Source organism: Vigna unguiculata, chromosome 10 (assembly GCF_037176805.1).
Source record: "Vigna unguiculata cultivar grain cowpea cultivar isolate G323 ecotype 2 chromosome 10, ASM3717680v1, whole genome shotgun sequence".
Lineage (NCBI taxonomy): Eukaryota > Viridiplantae > Streptophyta > Magnoliopsida > Fabales > Fabaceae > Vigna > Vigna unguiculata.
In genome coordinates, this window is record NC_140801.1 from 31,347,737 (window position 1) to 31,364,410 (window position 16,674).

A 16,674-nucleotide genomic window follows, 5' to 3' on the forward strand; every position below is an offset into this window, starting at 1 on the left:
GTTCGAGACCCACAAGCGGACCACCACCGGCGGCGAACGGCCAACAACGGCGGCGAACGACCAACAACGGCGACAACCCCTAATGCCATCAATGACGTTACCAACACCAACACCTTCTCACATCGCATCACCCCAGAATCCAACACTGGTTCAACCGTGGCTCACCATCTCTCTTGCCGCGACCACCACAGCAACGCTGGTGACCACCGCGAACCAACACTTACTAAAGCCGACACCAGCATTACACTTCTCAGAATGACAATGTTCACCGTCAAATTTTATTTTCCAGTGGCAAATCAACTCCTTTCTATTTCTTTCTATTTCATTATTTAATTGATTTGCATTGTAAAAAAAAACAGAGAAGTGTTTTTGTGATATGAAATTGTTTCAATTGTTTTTACCGGCATATAATCAACAATCAAGAGCCTCAACTCAGAATACCATACAACATTCAAAAGGTTTGAAGATAGAAAAATGGATACCTATTTTGCAACTCTGTTTTTGATTTCAAATACTGTTGGTTTGCCCGATTGGTTCTCCTTTGTTGCAATTGCGAATTCAATGATTTGAATAAAAAAGTTGCATGGCCGTGGTGCCAAAAAAAAATGCAGAGGGTATTTGATGATGAATTAACGTGTGTGTGGTAACCTCCTCTTGTTTGTGTTAACTTAATTAGTAGATGGGGTGGGCAGCAGTTGGAAGAAGTTGGGATAGAAGAAAAAATCGTTCCCTCCAATCCACAGTTTTTATTTTCAATTTTAATTTTTAATTTTTAATTTTTAAATTTATTAATTAATAAAAAACGAAAATATAATTTTTAATTATATATATATATATATATATATATATATATATATATATATATATATATATATATATATAAACAAAAGGATTATTTTACTTAACGCTTAAAAAAAACAGAAATTAAAAACTTTTATTATTTAATTTTTATTTATTATTTTTTATCTTTTTTTATGTAACACTTATTTTTGAATATATATATATATATATATATATATATATATATATTATTTTAATTTACTTTATTATTTTATTTTTTATTCTTTTTATTTTATTATTATTATTATTGTTATTTTATTTTATATATTTTATATATTTTTTATTTTTAAAACATTATTATTTGCCCGAACGAAATTGGGTGTTGACAATATGTGAAGGATATTTTTGTCATCATTCAATTGTAACAATGATAAACATAAAATTTGTCACTATATTATTTGTGACAAGTTTCTAATTTATCACAACAATTTTATTAAAAGTGATATATGTGGCGTGTTTGTGCGTGTGTGTGATAAAATAAATGTGTCAAAAATAATTATTTACTACAATAAAATATCATAGCAATTTTTTAATAAAAAAATTATGAAATGTGTGTGTGTACAATTACAATTGTGCTAAATATAAAATTTTATTATTATTGAAAATTTTTAATTTATCACAATAATTTTTTTTAAAGTGATAAAATAAATGCGTCAAAAATAATTATTTACTAAAATAAAATGTCATATCATAATTTTTTAATAAAAGAATTATGAAATGTATATAAATTAATAATGATTGTTCCTGCAGAGAATAAATAAGATGAGTTAGGCACAAATAACACCTTACCCATAGTCTGCCATCTCCTCAGTAGGCCTCTTCCCGGTCGACACATGTCTGCTTAGACCTGGGAGGGGTTACCTGCAGAAGGGACTCCGAAGCTCAAGTCAGCGAAATCTCTCAGAAAGTCAAATCAGATGATTAGGGAAGTAATGAATGCGTACCTTTAATACGTGGGGTGCATACATATTTATAGATCATTAATTATGTATGGCCATGTCATGGGCTGGGCCCTTGCTTGGGTCGTACCTGGGCCTTAGCCCAGGCCCTTAGTTCGATTATTGGGGACTAGGGACTGGTGACTTTTATTGAAGCGTTCTGTTTTTTGCTAAGTCCTTGGTTGTTTTTATAGAGTTGTCGGCCTAAGCCGGTTACCCTTGATTATCAGGTCGCTATTGTTGTTTTCGACTTGTTTTATTAATGTTGCTTCTTAGTGGTTTAGTCCGGGTACTTTAGGATGTACATGGTGCTTGCTATTATTCGGCTGAGGCCGACTAGGTGCGGTACACCAGTCCCCCAGCCTTTAACTGTGATGAACAGTGTTAAGGCTAAAGATAGGACAAGGTTTGTAGCAGGTAAGCGGGTGTCAGGGGTCTAATCAAAAAGGGTTTTGCGTCGTCGTTCTTGATACTCATGACCTTTGGTGTGCTTTATGTCGATTGGTATGGGTTGTGAGTTTTGGCGGGAAGAAGTTGTGTCGTTTGGAATTCATGCTTATAAATGCGGATTTCGCGAAGGGTTTGCGTTTTTAAGCTCATTTGTGAGAATTTCGTAATCAGAGACTTACGTGCGTTAGATCTGTCGGACTAGTTCCTTTTTTCTGCCGACATCTTTCAAAAAAGGTATGTCTAGTAGTAGTGATACTGTGTCATTGTCTTCTTCCAGTAGTGGGAGTGTGGAGTCCGGGAGGGGTGTAGGTAGGCATGTTGAGGAGGAAAGTACTATGGATAGGGCCAATTTTTCCACCATCTGGTATTTGGTTTCGGGGTCTTGTAGGGTTCTGCTAACGAAGTAAACAGGGTGTTGGTGCCGCCAACATCTTGAACCAGCGCGGCGCTGACGGTGTGATCTGTGGTGGTGATATAGACCAATAGGGGTTGATGAGTATCCGATTTGTGGAGGATAGGTGGTGAGGTGAGGGTGGCTTTTAGCTTTTGGAAAATTTGTGCACAATCATCATTCCACGTGAACTTGGCAGATTTTTTGAGCAGCTGTATGATGGGCTGGGTTTGTTCGGCTAATTTGGGAAGGAAACGGGAAATGGCCGTGAGGCGGCCTATGAGGCGTAGTACTTCTTTGATGCTTGTTGGGCTTCGCTTCTCAATGATTGCGTTGCACTTTTCAGGGTTATCCTCTATGCCACGCTGGGTCAGCATGAATCCAAGGAACTTGCCACGGTCGACACTAAAAATGCATTTATCGAGATTGAGGTAGAGGTTGTATTGCCTTAATGCAGAGAAGACTGCCGATAAGTCCTGAGCGTTCTGGTGATGGTTGGGGGATTTGACAACTATGTCATCAACGTATACTTCGACACATTTTCCCATTAAGTGGCTGAAGACTTTATCCATCAGTCGTTGGTAGGTTGCTCCTACGTTTTTAAGACCAAACGACATGACTTTGTAGAAGTAATTGGCGTCTTTTGTGATGAAAGCGATTTTGTTCATGTCGGATGCGGCCATGAGAAATTGGTTGTATCCAGAGTATGCGTCAAGAAAGTTGAGGACCTTGTTACCGGCGACGCCATTGGCTTTCTTGACCAGGACCACGTTAGAGAGCCAAGTGGTATAGTAGGCTTCTTCGATAAATCCCGCACTCAGCAATTTATCAGCCTCGGCCTTGGCCGCTAGGCGTCGCTCCTCACCAAGTTTGCGTTTTTTCTGGGAGACATACCGGGCCTCCTTGTAAATGGATAACTCATGGGATGCCACTTGAGGGTCAACTCTAGGTAAGTCAGCAGCTGACCAAGCGAAGAGGTCTGAGTTGTGGAAAATGGTAGGTGTTATGATGTCGCACTATTCAGATTCGAGCCCAGTACTGAGTTTGATGGTGCAGCCATTAGGGAGCTCCAGGGGAGTGGTTTCTTCAACAGGTTCAAGGCGGACATCCCGGCCCCCTCTGGGGTCTAAATCGTCACCAGACAAAGCGATCTTAAGCCAGGTGGTCGCTCTATGTGATTAGTTTGCAGGATGGGGAGCTGTGGGCGTAGGCTAGCCATGTAACATTCGCGTGCAAGGCGTTGATCGCCATGGATGGTAAGGATGTCGCCCGATGGGGAGGGGAACTTCATGGCCAGATGAGGTGTGGAGACAACAGCTCCGAGGGTGTTGAGTGAAGGGCGGCCTAGGAAGACATTATAGGATGTAGGCACATCGACGATGAGGAAGCAGATAGGAATGGTCTTGGTTTGGGCTCCGTCATAGAAGACGGTATGGAGGCAATGTAGCCGCGGGTGGAAACTTTTTCCCCAAAAAAGCCATAAATTGGTTCATCATATGGGACCATAGCGGTGTTTGGGAGTTGAATTTTCTGGTATGTTACCCAGTAAAGGATGTCAACAGAGGTGCCTTCGTCGACGAGGACTTTTTTCACTGCATAATTTTCTATTTCAACAGTGATGACCATAGGGTCATCTTGCTGATGATCGAGGCCATGAAAGTTATAGGAGGCATGCGGCGTCTGTGATGAGAATGGGTAATGTGGTTGATTGATTGGATATGGCGGAGGTGTCTCTTTTTTACGGAAGAGGTACAGCCTCCACTAGCAAAACCACTGGAGATGGTGTTGATAGTGCCGCATAGGGGATGGTTGGCAGGGATAACGTCGGTGCGAGCTGGTTGGGGGTCATGGTTTGTGGGTTGGTTTGGGCGTTTATCGTGGCGAGAGTCACGGGGGGGGGGGGGGGGGGGGGGGGGAGGGCGTCGGTGGTCGCGACGAGGAGGATGATGGGATCGAGAAGAGTGGTTTTCTCTATGGACAAAGCGGCAAAAGTGGCCAGCACGCACCAATTCTTCGATTTTATCCTGGAGTGCTTTACAGTCCTCTATAGTATGGCCATGGTTGCGGTGATAGCAGCAGTATTTAGTCATGTTTGCGTTGGGGGAGTGGTCGTCTTGCGTGGTGGTGGGATGAGATCGGCCTGTAAAGCCTCATCAAGGAGGTGAGATTTGGGAACATTTAGGGGAGTGTATCTGGTGAAGCGGGGTTGTCGGGGTTCTCGTGGTCTCGAATCAGGATGGGGAAGTTGTGGGGTGGGGTTGGTGGTAGAGGGTGCGCAATCATTGCAAAATTTTGTATGGAGGGTTTGCATTTCCTCCATACGGACGTAATCGACGGCACCCAGCTTCAACTCGTGCATAAAGGCAGGTGGATGGAGGTAGACGTTGTTGGCGAAAGGGCCGAGTTGAAGGGTGAGGGCCATGCACTAGAGTATCATCTCTTGATTGAGGTGTGGGGTGCGAAGGGCGGCCTTACTGAAGCGATCAATAAATGCCCAGAGTGTCTCGCTTTGTTCTTGCCTGATGTCGAGGAGTGATATTGTAGTAGTTTGGTGCGGGTGGCTGCCAGCGAAGTGAGTGGTAAACATGTGTGAGAGGGTGTCGAAGTTGTCGATAGAGTTGGTGGGAGGGTCGTGAACCATTCGAGGGCGGGGCCTTTGAGGGTGGTAGGAAAGGCTTTGCAAAAGACTACGTCATGGGAAGTGTAAAGGGCGACGTGGGTGATGTAGAGTTTGAGGTTTTCGTCGAGGTCGATTTCACCAGTGTAACGCTGTAGTGTGAAGGGTTCCCACTAGGTGGGGAGGGGGTGTTGGCGATGAAGTCGGTGAAAGGGTGACGACGTTTGGGTATGTGGGATGGAAGCGGGTGAGGAGGTATGTGATGGTGGACGACGGTGGGAAAAGTGGAGGTGAAGTTGTGAGGAAGGATGTGGGTAGTAGGGAGATTGTGAGGGTTGTTGGGTGGGATATGAGTAGTATGTAGGGTAGTGGGTATGTTGTAGGGGACATGAGTGGTGGGGAAGGTGTCGGCGGGAGTGGGAGCCGCAGTATGTCCCGGGAGGGTGGAGTGGAAGTGAGTTGGATGGGCTGAGAGGATGGGAGTTTGTTGGGTGGTGGGGAAGGTGTGCGGGGTAGGATTCTACTCGCTTTCCTCTTCAGTAGGCTGGAAAGCTAGGGACCCTGCAACTTCAGATGTTTCCTTGGCCTTTCCCTTTTAAGTGGGATCGGCTTTGATCTTTCGCCTTAGGCGAGAATTTTCCTGTCGCAGTGCTTCCATCTCATCAGTGCTGCGCTTCTTCAAGTCAGCCAGCTCCTGTTGCATCTTGGCTTGACCGTCTAGGATGGCAGCCAGATCCGGAGTGATGTTAGCAGGTCCTGAGAATCCAGCTTCAACTTACTTGTTAATTCCTGCTCTACTGCGGGTAGAAACCATTTTCGAAGAAAGTGGGTGGTAAAGTACTATCTCATGCCCCACGGTGGGCACCAATTATTCTTGCAGAGAACAAATAAGATGAGTTAGGCACAAATAACACCTTACCCATAGTCCGCCATCTCCTCAGAAGGCCTCTTCTCGGTCGACACATGTCTGCTTGGACCCGGGAGGGGTTACCTGCAGAAGGGACTCCGAAGCTCAAGTCAGCGAAATCTCTCAGAAAGTCAAATTAGATGATTAGGGAAGTAATGAATGTGTACCTTTAATTCGTGGGGTCCATTCATATTTATAGATCATTAATTATGTTTGGCCACGTCATGGGCTGGGCCCTTGCTTGGGCTGTAGATGGCCCCGGGCCTTAGCCCAGGCCCTTAGTTCGATTATTGGGGACTGGTGACTTTTATTGAAGCATTCTGTTTTTTGCTAAGTCCTTGGTTGTTTTTATAGAGTTGTCGGCCTAAGCCGGTTACCCTTGATTATTAGGCCACTATTGTTGTTTTTGGCTTGTTTTATCAATGTCGCTTAGTGGTTTAGTCCGGATACTTTAGCATGTACATGATACTTGCTATTATTCGGCTTAGGCCGACTAGGTGCGGTACAATGATGATATAATATTAATTTTTATATTATTAACTTAATAGTATTCATTTAAAAAAAAAAATTACCTTTACTTTGGAATTGAACTCATGAACCCTTATAACCATAAGTAAATCTTATTTTCACTTTACCATTTTACAATTACAAGACTTATTTTATTAATATGTTAAATTATGTATTTAGTTTTTATTCATATTGATACTTTCTCAAGGAACTAATTTCTCAAAAGACCACCCAACGAAACCAAAATGAAGGAGGCCGTTCCAAAACAAAATCAATGATGAAAATGTGAAGAAATGAAACTAAGGAGGGGAGAGAAAACATAAAACTGAAGCGCTGACGTGATTAAAATGAAAGAGTTGTTCAAAGTGTAATCTTTGCTTGAAGGTACCGGAGCAAATTTATTATTTATAATATTTTTCCCAAATTTTATTCTTTGATATAGTTACGGTTCTTTTCAATATTTTTTGGTTCAACTTTATTTTATAATTATATTCTAATCTTTGTTTTCTATACATATAACTAATATTGCTTTTGTTGTGAAATATTGCATTTTAACCTTTTAATAATTTATTGTCTCAGTCTTCTGTCCGCAAAGTTTCCCTTCACGCTAGGAACGTACAAATTGATCATTTTCTTGAACTCCAGTGTATTTGTTCGAATGCCTAGTACATTTGGATTTCCAATTACTTTATATTTTTCTGATTAAAAATGGGTAGAAAATAGGCTATGCAGTTGTTGTAGTGTGACACAAGTTCTTATACGTGTCTACTTGTATTTTGGGTTGAGAGACATAGTTTCTCTAACTAAATATTGCACTTGTTATAACATATGAAAAGAAGGATAAATATATACTCTGGTAACTTACCTGGTGGTTTGGATGTACATGTTATGTGGATAAGGTACATTTCTAGAGGCCCGAGGGATTAACTATACGAATACAAATATATGCATGAGTTGGCTTTAGAGTCGATGACTATAATTGTGAATCAAGGATTTAGAAACCATAGTGTGCTCGTTACATAAAACACAAAAAATTATGGTAATAATTGATACTTGCCTTTATGATGAAAAAAGTATATTTGACTTCTTAATCAAAGTAAAAAATATTTTATTGTTACATTGTGTTACGCAAGATTATTAGTACTATTGTAGTCATTTTTAGACTCATGTTAGTAAAATTTATCAGTAAATGTATCTCTTAAGTATAGTAGTTATTTTTGTTATTATTTGATCTTGATCTGGATTACTTTGTGATTCCAAGGTGCTAATAATAAGTATTTTTTTTAGCAATTTGTTCCATGCTATGACTTGTGAAGTTTTGTTTAAAACTCTTTTATCGAGTTCTTAAGACCAGAGAAGTTGTTCATTACGTTTGGTGGTTTTGTTTTACAAGGAATTATTTTCATTTTCTATTTTGCAACTGGTGTCTAGTCTTTGTATTTTCCTTTAATGGAATGTTCGTTCAAACATTGTTGTATTGGATCTCAACAGGTTGGAGTTGTTGCTCGTGTTGGTTTGGTTCCACCAGTTGATGTCGTTGTTCCTCCCGGCAACAATGGTCTCGATCCATCTCAGACATCTTAGTGATCTTCTGAAAACTAATCTCTAGAGTGAATAAAGTGGGACGAAAGTGTTAAAAATCTGGTAGTGGTAAATCAAAAGTTTTAGGATGCTCTTTATGTAGAAATTGAGAAATAATACCATCTTTAAAGACTTTTCACAAACTTCTCAAATCAGTTATGAATTTTAATTTCCTGAAACATAATTAGTGTCCACTCTGCCTTCCAGCTTCTGGGTATTGATTGTTCCCAATTACCTAGCTGTTAGACACAGGGGATACAATGGCTTTGTGTAGCTCATTCACTATGTTCTCACTCTTTTGAACAGAGTTATTAGTGTGGACAATGCGCCTTGGATCACGGGGTTTCATGTGAATCTTTCTTGAATAATCATCTTGAAGGCTTTGTGCCTGATGAGTCAACCACATCAAAAATGTAAAATACAATGAGCTTGAAGGGGATTTTATGACACTTATAATTCACTTAATCTTATTAAAGCATTTTACCGTAAAAGCTGATTATGACGAAACTGGAAGCCTTTTGATACAATAACATCAAAAGGCCCCTCAACAGCCTTTTGTTTCCTTGAGATTGTTGATCCAACATATTCCACTTTAGGCATATTATTTATCACAATGGACTTATCCACAGCCCTTGCTTCAGAATTAATCAGTTGACGCCTAGGATCTCTACTTTTTGCCGAGCTTTTCACAAGGAAAGACCCCGGACCTGCTGCATCAACTCTAGAATTAATCAATCCAAGCATTCTGGAGTTATCCATGGAAGTAGCAGAAACAGGTGGCTGATCTATAAGGGTTGGCTTAGTGCTTGTTAAAAAACCACCGGTAGATGCACTGGAGACCTTCTCGTTTGTATCAACAACCATATCATCGCAGTCACCCGTAGGAGTTGGACTTGGAAGTTCATCATTTGTAAAAAGGCAACTTCGACCAAACTTTTGTTGATAGGTGGAAACAACTTTCAAAGCATCAGTTTCATACAGATGAAATTTAGAACCTTCACTGTCAGCTTCCATCTTCCCAGGCTGCAAATTAGCTACTGAACCAGATTTATCCGTCGCCTCTCCGACCCATAAAAATCCTAATTCTAATTTAATTTCACTATTATTTAAAAAATATCTCCTTTCCACACCGGTTAACCTTGTCATGTGACTCTTCAGTTAACGCCGTCTAGCCTAACTTAATAGAAAAGACATATTTGAGATATTTTAACAAAAATATGATTAAATTGAGACTTTTATAAATAAGGATACCAAATTGAGATTTTACATCCAAATTGGGACCAATAGCATGATTAAACCTTTTCTAATTTAACACTTAACATCAGTCGTTGTGCAAGAGTATGCAAGCAATTTGAAATTTGTTTGATAATTTGAAATCATAAACAAATTTGAAAGTAAGCGAGCGCATCAAAATCGCGTACAGACCCAATTCCTGAAACTCTAAATCAATTAGAAAGCTTTTGAAGAAAACTCTAAAACCCAAAGCTAGCACAGTAACCTAAATCACACCCAATTAAAAATAAAATATTTAAAATTTGCAACTGTTGAAAGAATTGACAGAAACTTTTTTATTTTTCCGCGGTTTAACATTACTTTTAGAATTACATCGTTGATAAAAAATTGCATTTCTTTGTTGTACTAATTTGATATCTTAGATTTTTTTTTAGATTTTTAAGTTAATTCTCATTTTATCATGCCTTAATTAAAATTTGTTTAGTTTTTGTGAATTTCGAAATCAGGAAAAATGACTTTAGACAATGGACAAAAAACCATGGCCTAAAGTAAAAAAACTGTGGCTTGAAAATTAGACAACGAATTGGCAACCATTTTTTGGGCTTAATACATGATAAATTAAAGCTAAGGCTTAAAACACTTGAGGAAGGCTTAAAGCATCTCTCAAGTTCTATAATGAATGCACTGTTATTTACTTGTTCATTATTCCTTGATTGAGGAGACTTGTGACTGAAACATGAACCTCAATGAGTTTGCCAACTAATAACACAGGAAATTCAAGTTTAGCGGTTAAAAAATTAATGTTTCCTTGTTCTCAATTATAGGTTATACTATTGTGCAAAAAAAAAAAAAAGCCAGGTTATGAATACATATACAATCATATTTTGTTCTCAATTATAGCTTTTTTTCTATCTACAACAAACAAAAGCATTCATAATAGACACTTAAGTTTTTAATTCAACATTTCCCCATTAACTAAGTTTATTTTGTATGATAACATACATAAATTCATAGATACAACAAATATAGCAGAGATGTAAGACAAGCTCAGGTTTATATAAATGCAATTGTATGGGAAAACTCTTAAGCACTTTCCATGAATTAATAATCCGTTCTTTCATACCAAAAACTACAAGATCTAACAAAGATGAAACACTTGTTTACCTCAAAGAGTTCAAAGGGACTGTAGTGCTCTGAATGTAATAAGTAAAATTGTAGTGCTTCCCGAGTCACAAATACAAAACCATAATTTGGTACGTGACTTGATTCTACTGCCCTTATAGTTATTCCTATATGCCAAAAAAGGATAAATGATATCTATTTTGTGGAAGACAATTAACTACAGTTTTACTATCACCTGTAAAAATGTTTAATTATAGACTTGTAATTTTACTTCTTCAAATGAAAGTGCTACAATCATCTATGGCTAACACTTTACTAGCACCATTTTAAACTAGCTATTAAACTACTCAGCAATAAGAATTGAAGATTCTTAGTTCAGGGTTTACAACCATCACCTTCATGATATATGGCTCGTTGGTGGTGGTTCAAACACTAGTGGAGCAATTCTTAGACAACTTTTCACCGATAGCCAATTAGAGAAACTGAATGAACAGATCAACAAAAGGATAATGGTATATGTTTTATGGAAGACAATTAACACTTGCACTAGTTTACTAATTCAACTCAAAACACCAACCATAAAAAGTGTTATAACAGTAAAAGAATCTTAAAAAAACTCAATCATTTCAATTTGTTACTCTTATCCAACTATTTAAATACATTCCACAAAAAGTCACAGAAATCTCAAAGGGTTCATATCACTTCTAAGAAATAAGAAATTCAAATATATATATATATATACCAAAACCCCAATAAGAAAACAAAGAATCAGTGACATTGATTAATAACCAACCCAAAATGAAAACCTAAGTTATATGCACATGGTGAGAACCAAGAAGAGCAATGGGTAGAGTGATATACTTACTTAAGTCCAACCACGGCGAGAAGAGCACCAACATCCACGATAAAGAGTTGCCTCAAAGAAAGGACCCAACGACAATGAGAGCACAACCACGAAGATTCATATGCGTGACGCTGGGCTCTTTCAACCAGCGGGAGAAGGCGAGACAAGCATGGTAAAGGTGAGGCGACCAAAATGAAATCGAGGGACCAAGCGATGTAGGGTTTATGTGTTCTGCACTTATGTTCATTCCTAAGACAGAAATAAAAAGTGTTTTGAGGTTTTTTTAGTTTGGGTGCAAGCAAAGCATAAGCTTTTGTTTTTCGTTTTCACGGTGTGTTTATTTGTGTTTTTAATTTTCGCATAGTATTTGATTTTCAATAGAAGGGAAACTTCAATTTTTGGCATTTTCAGAATTTCTAGAGTCTAGAAATTATTAATTAAAACTAAGATTTTTTAATTTATTTTAGGTTAAAATACCTTTTTGGTCCCAATTTTCGTCAAGTTTTTTCAAATAAGTCCTAATTTTGGTTTTGTGTTCAAATAGGTCCCAATTTTCGTCAATTATGTTCAATTGGGTCCTTTTTTGCTAACATCGCTTAAATCATTAACGGCCATGAACAGTGACTGCCACGTGTCATTTCGTGGTTTTTTTGAATTTTTTTTTTTAATTTTTGAATTTTTTTAAATGTACACGTGTCAACCCAGGAGTGTGCCACGTGTCACTTTGTGGTTTTTTTGAATTTTTTATTTTTTATTTTTGAATTTTTTGAATTATTTTTTAAATGTCCACGTGTCAATCTAGTAGTGTGCCACGTGTCAAAGTCAATATTCTATATTTAATTTGGTCCCTATATTTGTTATTTTTGTTCAATTAGGTCCTAATTTTTGTTAAGATTAACCAATTTGGTCCCTATAGAAGATGTGACCAAATTTAATTTTTATATCAAAGTTATAATGATGTGAATTTTAATATATTATATAAAGATATTTAATAAAAAATATGAATTTTAATATAAAAATTAAATTTGGTTTTAATTTGGAGAGGGACCAAATTGGTTAATGTTAACAAAAATTGGGACCTAATTGAACAAAAATAACAAATATAGGGAACAAATTGAATTTAGAATATTGACTTTGACACGTGAAACGCTACTGGGTTGACACGTGAACATTTAAAAAAAATTAAAAAAAAAATCAAAAAAAATTCAAAAAAACCACAAAGTGACACGTGGCACACTCTTAGGTTGACACATGTACATTTTAAAAAAATTAACAAAATTTAAAAAAAAAATTAAAAAAATTAAAAAAAAATAAAAAAAATAAAAAAAATTCAAAAAAACCACGAAATGACACGTGGCAGTCACTGTTCATGGCCGTTAATGATTTAAACGGTGTTAGCAAAAAAGGATCCAATTGAACAAAATTGACGAAAATTAGGACATATTTGAACACAAAACCAAAATTATGACTTATTTGAAAAAGCTTGACGAAAATTGGGACCAAAAAAGTATTTTAACCTTTATTTTAAGCCACGGTTTTAATAAATTAGGCCACACTTTTTATAGGCAACATTCGAATAAATGTAGTATAAACTATCTACATTTTGAAAATTGTTGTCTTTGATTCTAATTAAGCCACACCGATGAAAGTGTTGTCTTTTTCATGTTTAGGCAACACTTTTATGCATGTAGACAAATTTAGCATTGCCTAAAGCAAAAAATGTTGTAGTGTTCATTGAATGATGTATTCTTTTTAAGACACATATTTATCCTAAAGTCATTTTGATCCTAAAGTCGGTTCGAGATACTGGGCTTTGATATCAGAATAGTAACATAAACATATGTTTCGTAAAATGTACCTTTTATAGTGGGATTCATGTGCCTTACGTGGTTGGGTCTTGATTTGGTAAGCCTAATTACCTACTAACTACGAGAAGTTATATAATATGGGGTTATGTTTCTTTGAGATGACTTGACTAACTTGACTGGATGATTCCTCTGGGTGGATAGTCTTTAGTGGCCTTCCTAGGATATCGTGTCGTAAAAAGGACGAGGACGGGTTGTCCTTTGTCTAGTGTTGGCTGGCAGAGAAATTAGAACAAAAATAAGGATACACACAATAAATATAATGTGAAAACTCCAAATACGAAAAAAAATCACAGTCGTTGACAAAAGACCACCAGAGAATATTCACTATATGCAAATTTATACAACACACAACCTAACTCTCAACCATTGACCCAAAGTACACCCACACTCTCCATAGCAAGAACTTAACTACATCTCCTAACACTCTACTTACAAGAGTATAAGAAAGTCAAAACTAGCTCAAAGTGTTAAGACTTGGGGCAACTAAAACAATGAACCTAGAGTCCATTATATAACCATGAGCACACATTCGCTTACTTATCCTAAGAGAAGTGGGACTTCACAAGATGCATATTTTCATCATACTCAACATCTAGGACGAGGATAACTAGTCCTTTGTCTAGGATAAGGACAACTAGTCCCTTGTTTGGGACAAGGACGAGTAGTCCATCGTTTTCCTAGGGTTGCCTCTGATGGTTGTTTATCTTAGAGGACCAGAATGTGTAGTTTCCTATTTGTGTTGAGGACAAGTGGTCAATCATCTTCCCTGGAGTTTCTTCTTAAGGTTGTGCATCATAGGCGACGAGGACGGGTAGTCCAACTATTTTTATTGTTCATTTTTATCGTGTAAAATACTATTTTGATGATTTTTTATACAACTATTTTTTTTCTAACCCATTTCATAAGTGTAATTTTATCACCGCGATTCGTTAATGACATTTTATATACTATAAATATTAACTTGGTACTTTTGTGATGAATCTTGTTTATCACCATACAAGTTAACTTGAAGTTCAAAAGATTAAATATATATGCTATATTTTAATTATTATTACTTTAATTATTTTTCTTTGTGTGATTCCATTCAAGTGGCATATTACAATTTCTATTATTGTATATGAAAAAATATTTAATTAGAATTTAGAGAAATGAAGTAAAGAGACATTTAAAATATTTTTTTATTTTATCAATTTTGTTTCATTAATGTTTGCAAACTTAATAAATATTTAAGTTATAAACAATTTTATTTGATATTCTAATTTGAAATATATACTTTCTTAATAAATATTTGATATTTAAAAAACAAGAATACAACACTTTGATATTGAATATTTGATGATATGTTCTTTTCATGATTTTATTTGTTGATAAAATATAATTAATTGATATTGAAATAGTAAACAAACCGGTATGGTATGAGCAAGAGTATGAGTGTATACTCGTTAACCAGAGATGAGATAAAAATATTATACCCGTTGGGATAGGTACGAGGAAGTTTTTTTTTTCAAATGAATATAGGATAATGAAACTTATCCCTGTCGTTTCTAAGCAAACTCCTAAACATTATTAAAAAATAATAAATTGCATTTTTTCATGAATAATAAATGAAATGTACTTTTGGAAAAAATTGATGTTACTTTTCTTGTGATACTCCTAAGCATTTAATATGTTCGATTTTTGTGATAACCATACAATTTAGGTATAATATAAATAAGATGTGTCCACTTGCCAAAGCACTTGATGAAAACATTTTTCCTCCCCATTGCATATTTGCAGTGAACCAAACAAATTACTTTCTTCGCTTCTTTCTGGTAACCATTTTTTTTATAGAACTTTATTCTTATCTTTTATCTAATTTTCAAATAATATTTTTTTAGTTATATTCTCGACTTAATTAATATATAGAGTGTAAGGCCTATTTATTCTGCTCCCTTATTTTAAGGGCTGCCCTACAACAGTTGGGCCTAAAGGCTGGCCCAAAGGATAAAAACCATTCCTTGTTGCCCTAATTCACACCTCCACTCATTTTCAGAAAAACCTAGGACTGCTGCCGTCTCCCTTCGCTGCCCAAAAGAGCTCTGCTAGGGTTTACACTTTCTCGATCGAACAAAGCTCAACTTCGTTCCTATATTCCACTTTGGGGGTCTGCCGTAGAACTGTGGTGCTCCTGGCTGCATATCGAAGTTCTGCTAGTTTTTCCAGGTAGGGAAGCTCTGGCTCATTCTCGTGTTTCGTTTCTCTCCTATCATGCAACTGTTATTTTGAAGTTATGTGGCTGGTGTGATGCTGTGATAGCTGTGAACGTATGAATATTCTTGGTTTGGACTGGCGTGGGTAACTGTTGCAGGAAAACAGTGGCGAGACATGCTAATCACGCCCAAGCAAGCCAGTCTTGCCTAGGCGAGATGAACAGGGACTCGCCTAAACCCTTTGTAAGCGAAAGGTCGCTCAGGCGACCAGCTCAGTTCTTTTGAGCGAGCGAGTATCTCGCCCAAGCGAGAGGGGTCTCGCCTAAGCGAGATCCCGCGTTAGCTCTTGTTTCCTTTTTCGAGCCCTCGCCTAGGCGAAGGGGGCTCGCTTGAGCGAGCACGTCTCGCCTAAGCGAGACCCTTCAGCCTGAGCGAGGGGCTGGGCGAGGCAGTACACTATTTGGTTGCTTGGTTGCTTTTGGATGATTGGTAATTGTTTAGGTATGATTGTTATGATGAGGAATATATATAATGGATTGCTATGTATGCGTGATATAATTCATGAATGGTGAATGATGGATATGGTGGGAACTTGGCATGTGAAATTAATGAGTGGGTTGGAATTAAAGTGACATGGTATTGATATGAGATGAGGCCCTATACTCATGGGGTGATACGAATGAGGATTTATTTTCAGAGGTTGGTATGGAATTGTAATCATGATTAGTGTTCTCATATTGTTGATTTATGATTTTTGGTCTGTGTTAGTGTGTAATTCCTTGGAGTCTCTAAGTGAGACCTCCGGGGTTACGCTTCAATGGTCGGGACGTAATTCCATGGCCCCTGTTAGTGGGTGTCCATGGTGGTGCCCCATCTATATAACTAGGTAAGGATTCAAGGTAAGGTTGCATCTTGACACTCTAAGGAGTTAGTTAGTCTCACCTAGAGCAAACTGACTCCTGTGGTGAGAGTAGCAAGAGGCCTGAAATTCATTAAGGGCTAACCTTGTGGTGAGGGAAATTGATTCACTGTAACACTTGTAACACATAGCTCGGGGGTGAGCAGAGGTATCCACCATAAGTGCGAGCATTCGCTGAATCCGACCAAGTTAGATGTATCCGGATGAGTCGAGTCGTGTCTTAGTGTATTGTCTGAGGAGTCATAACATGCTTGATTGATATAGGTAT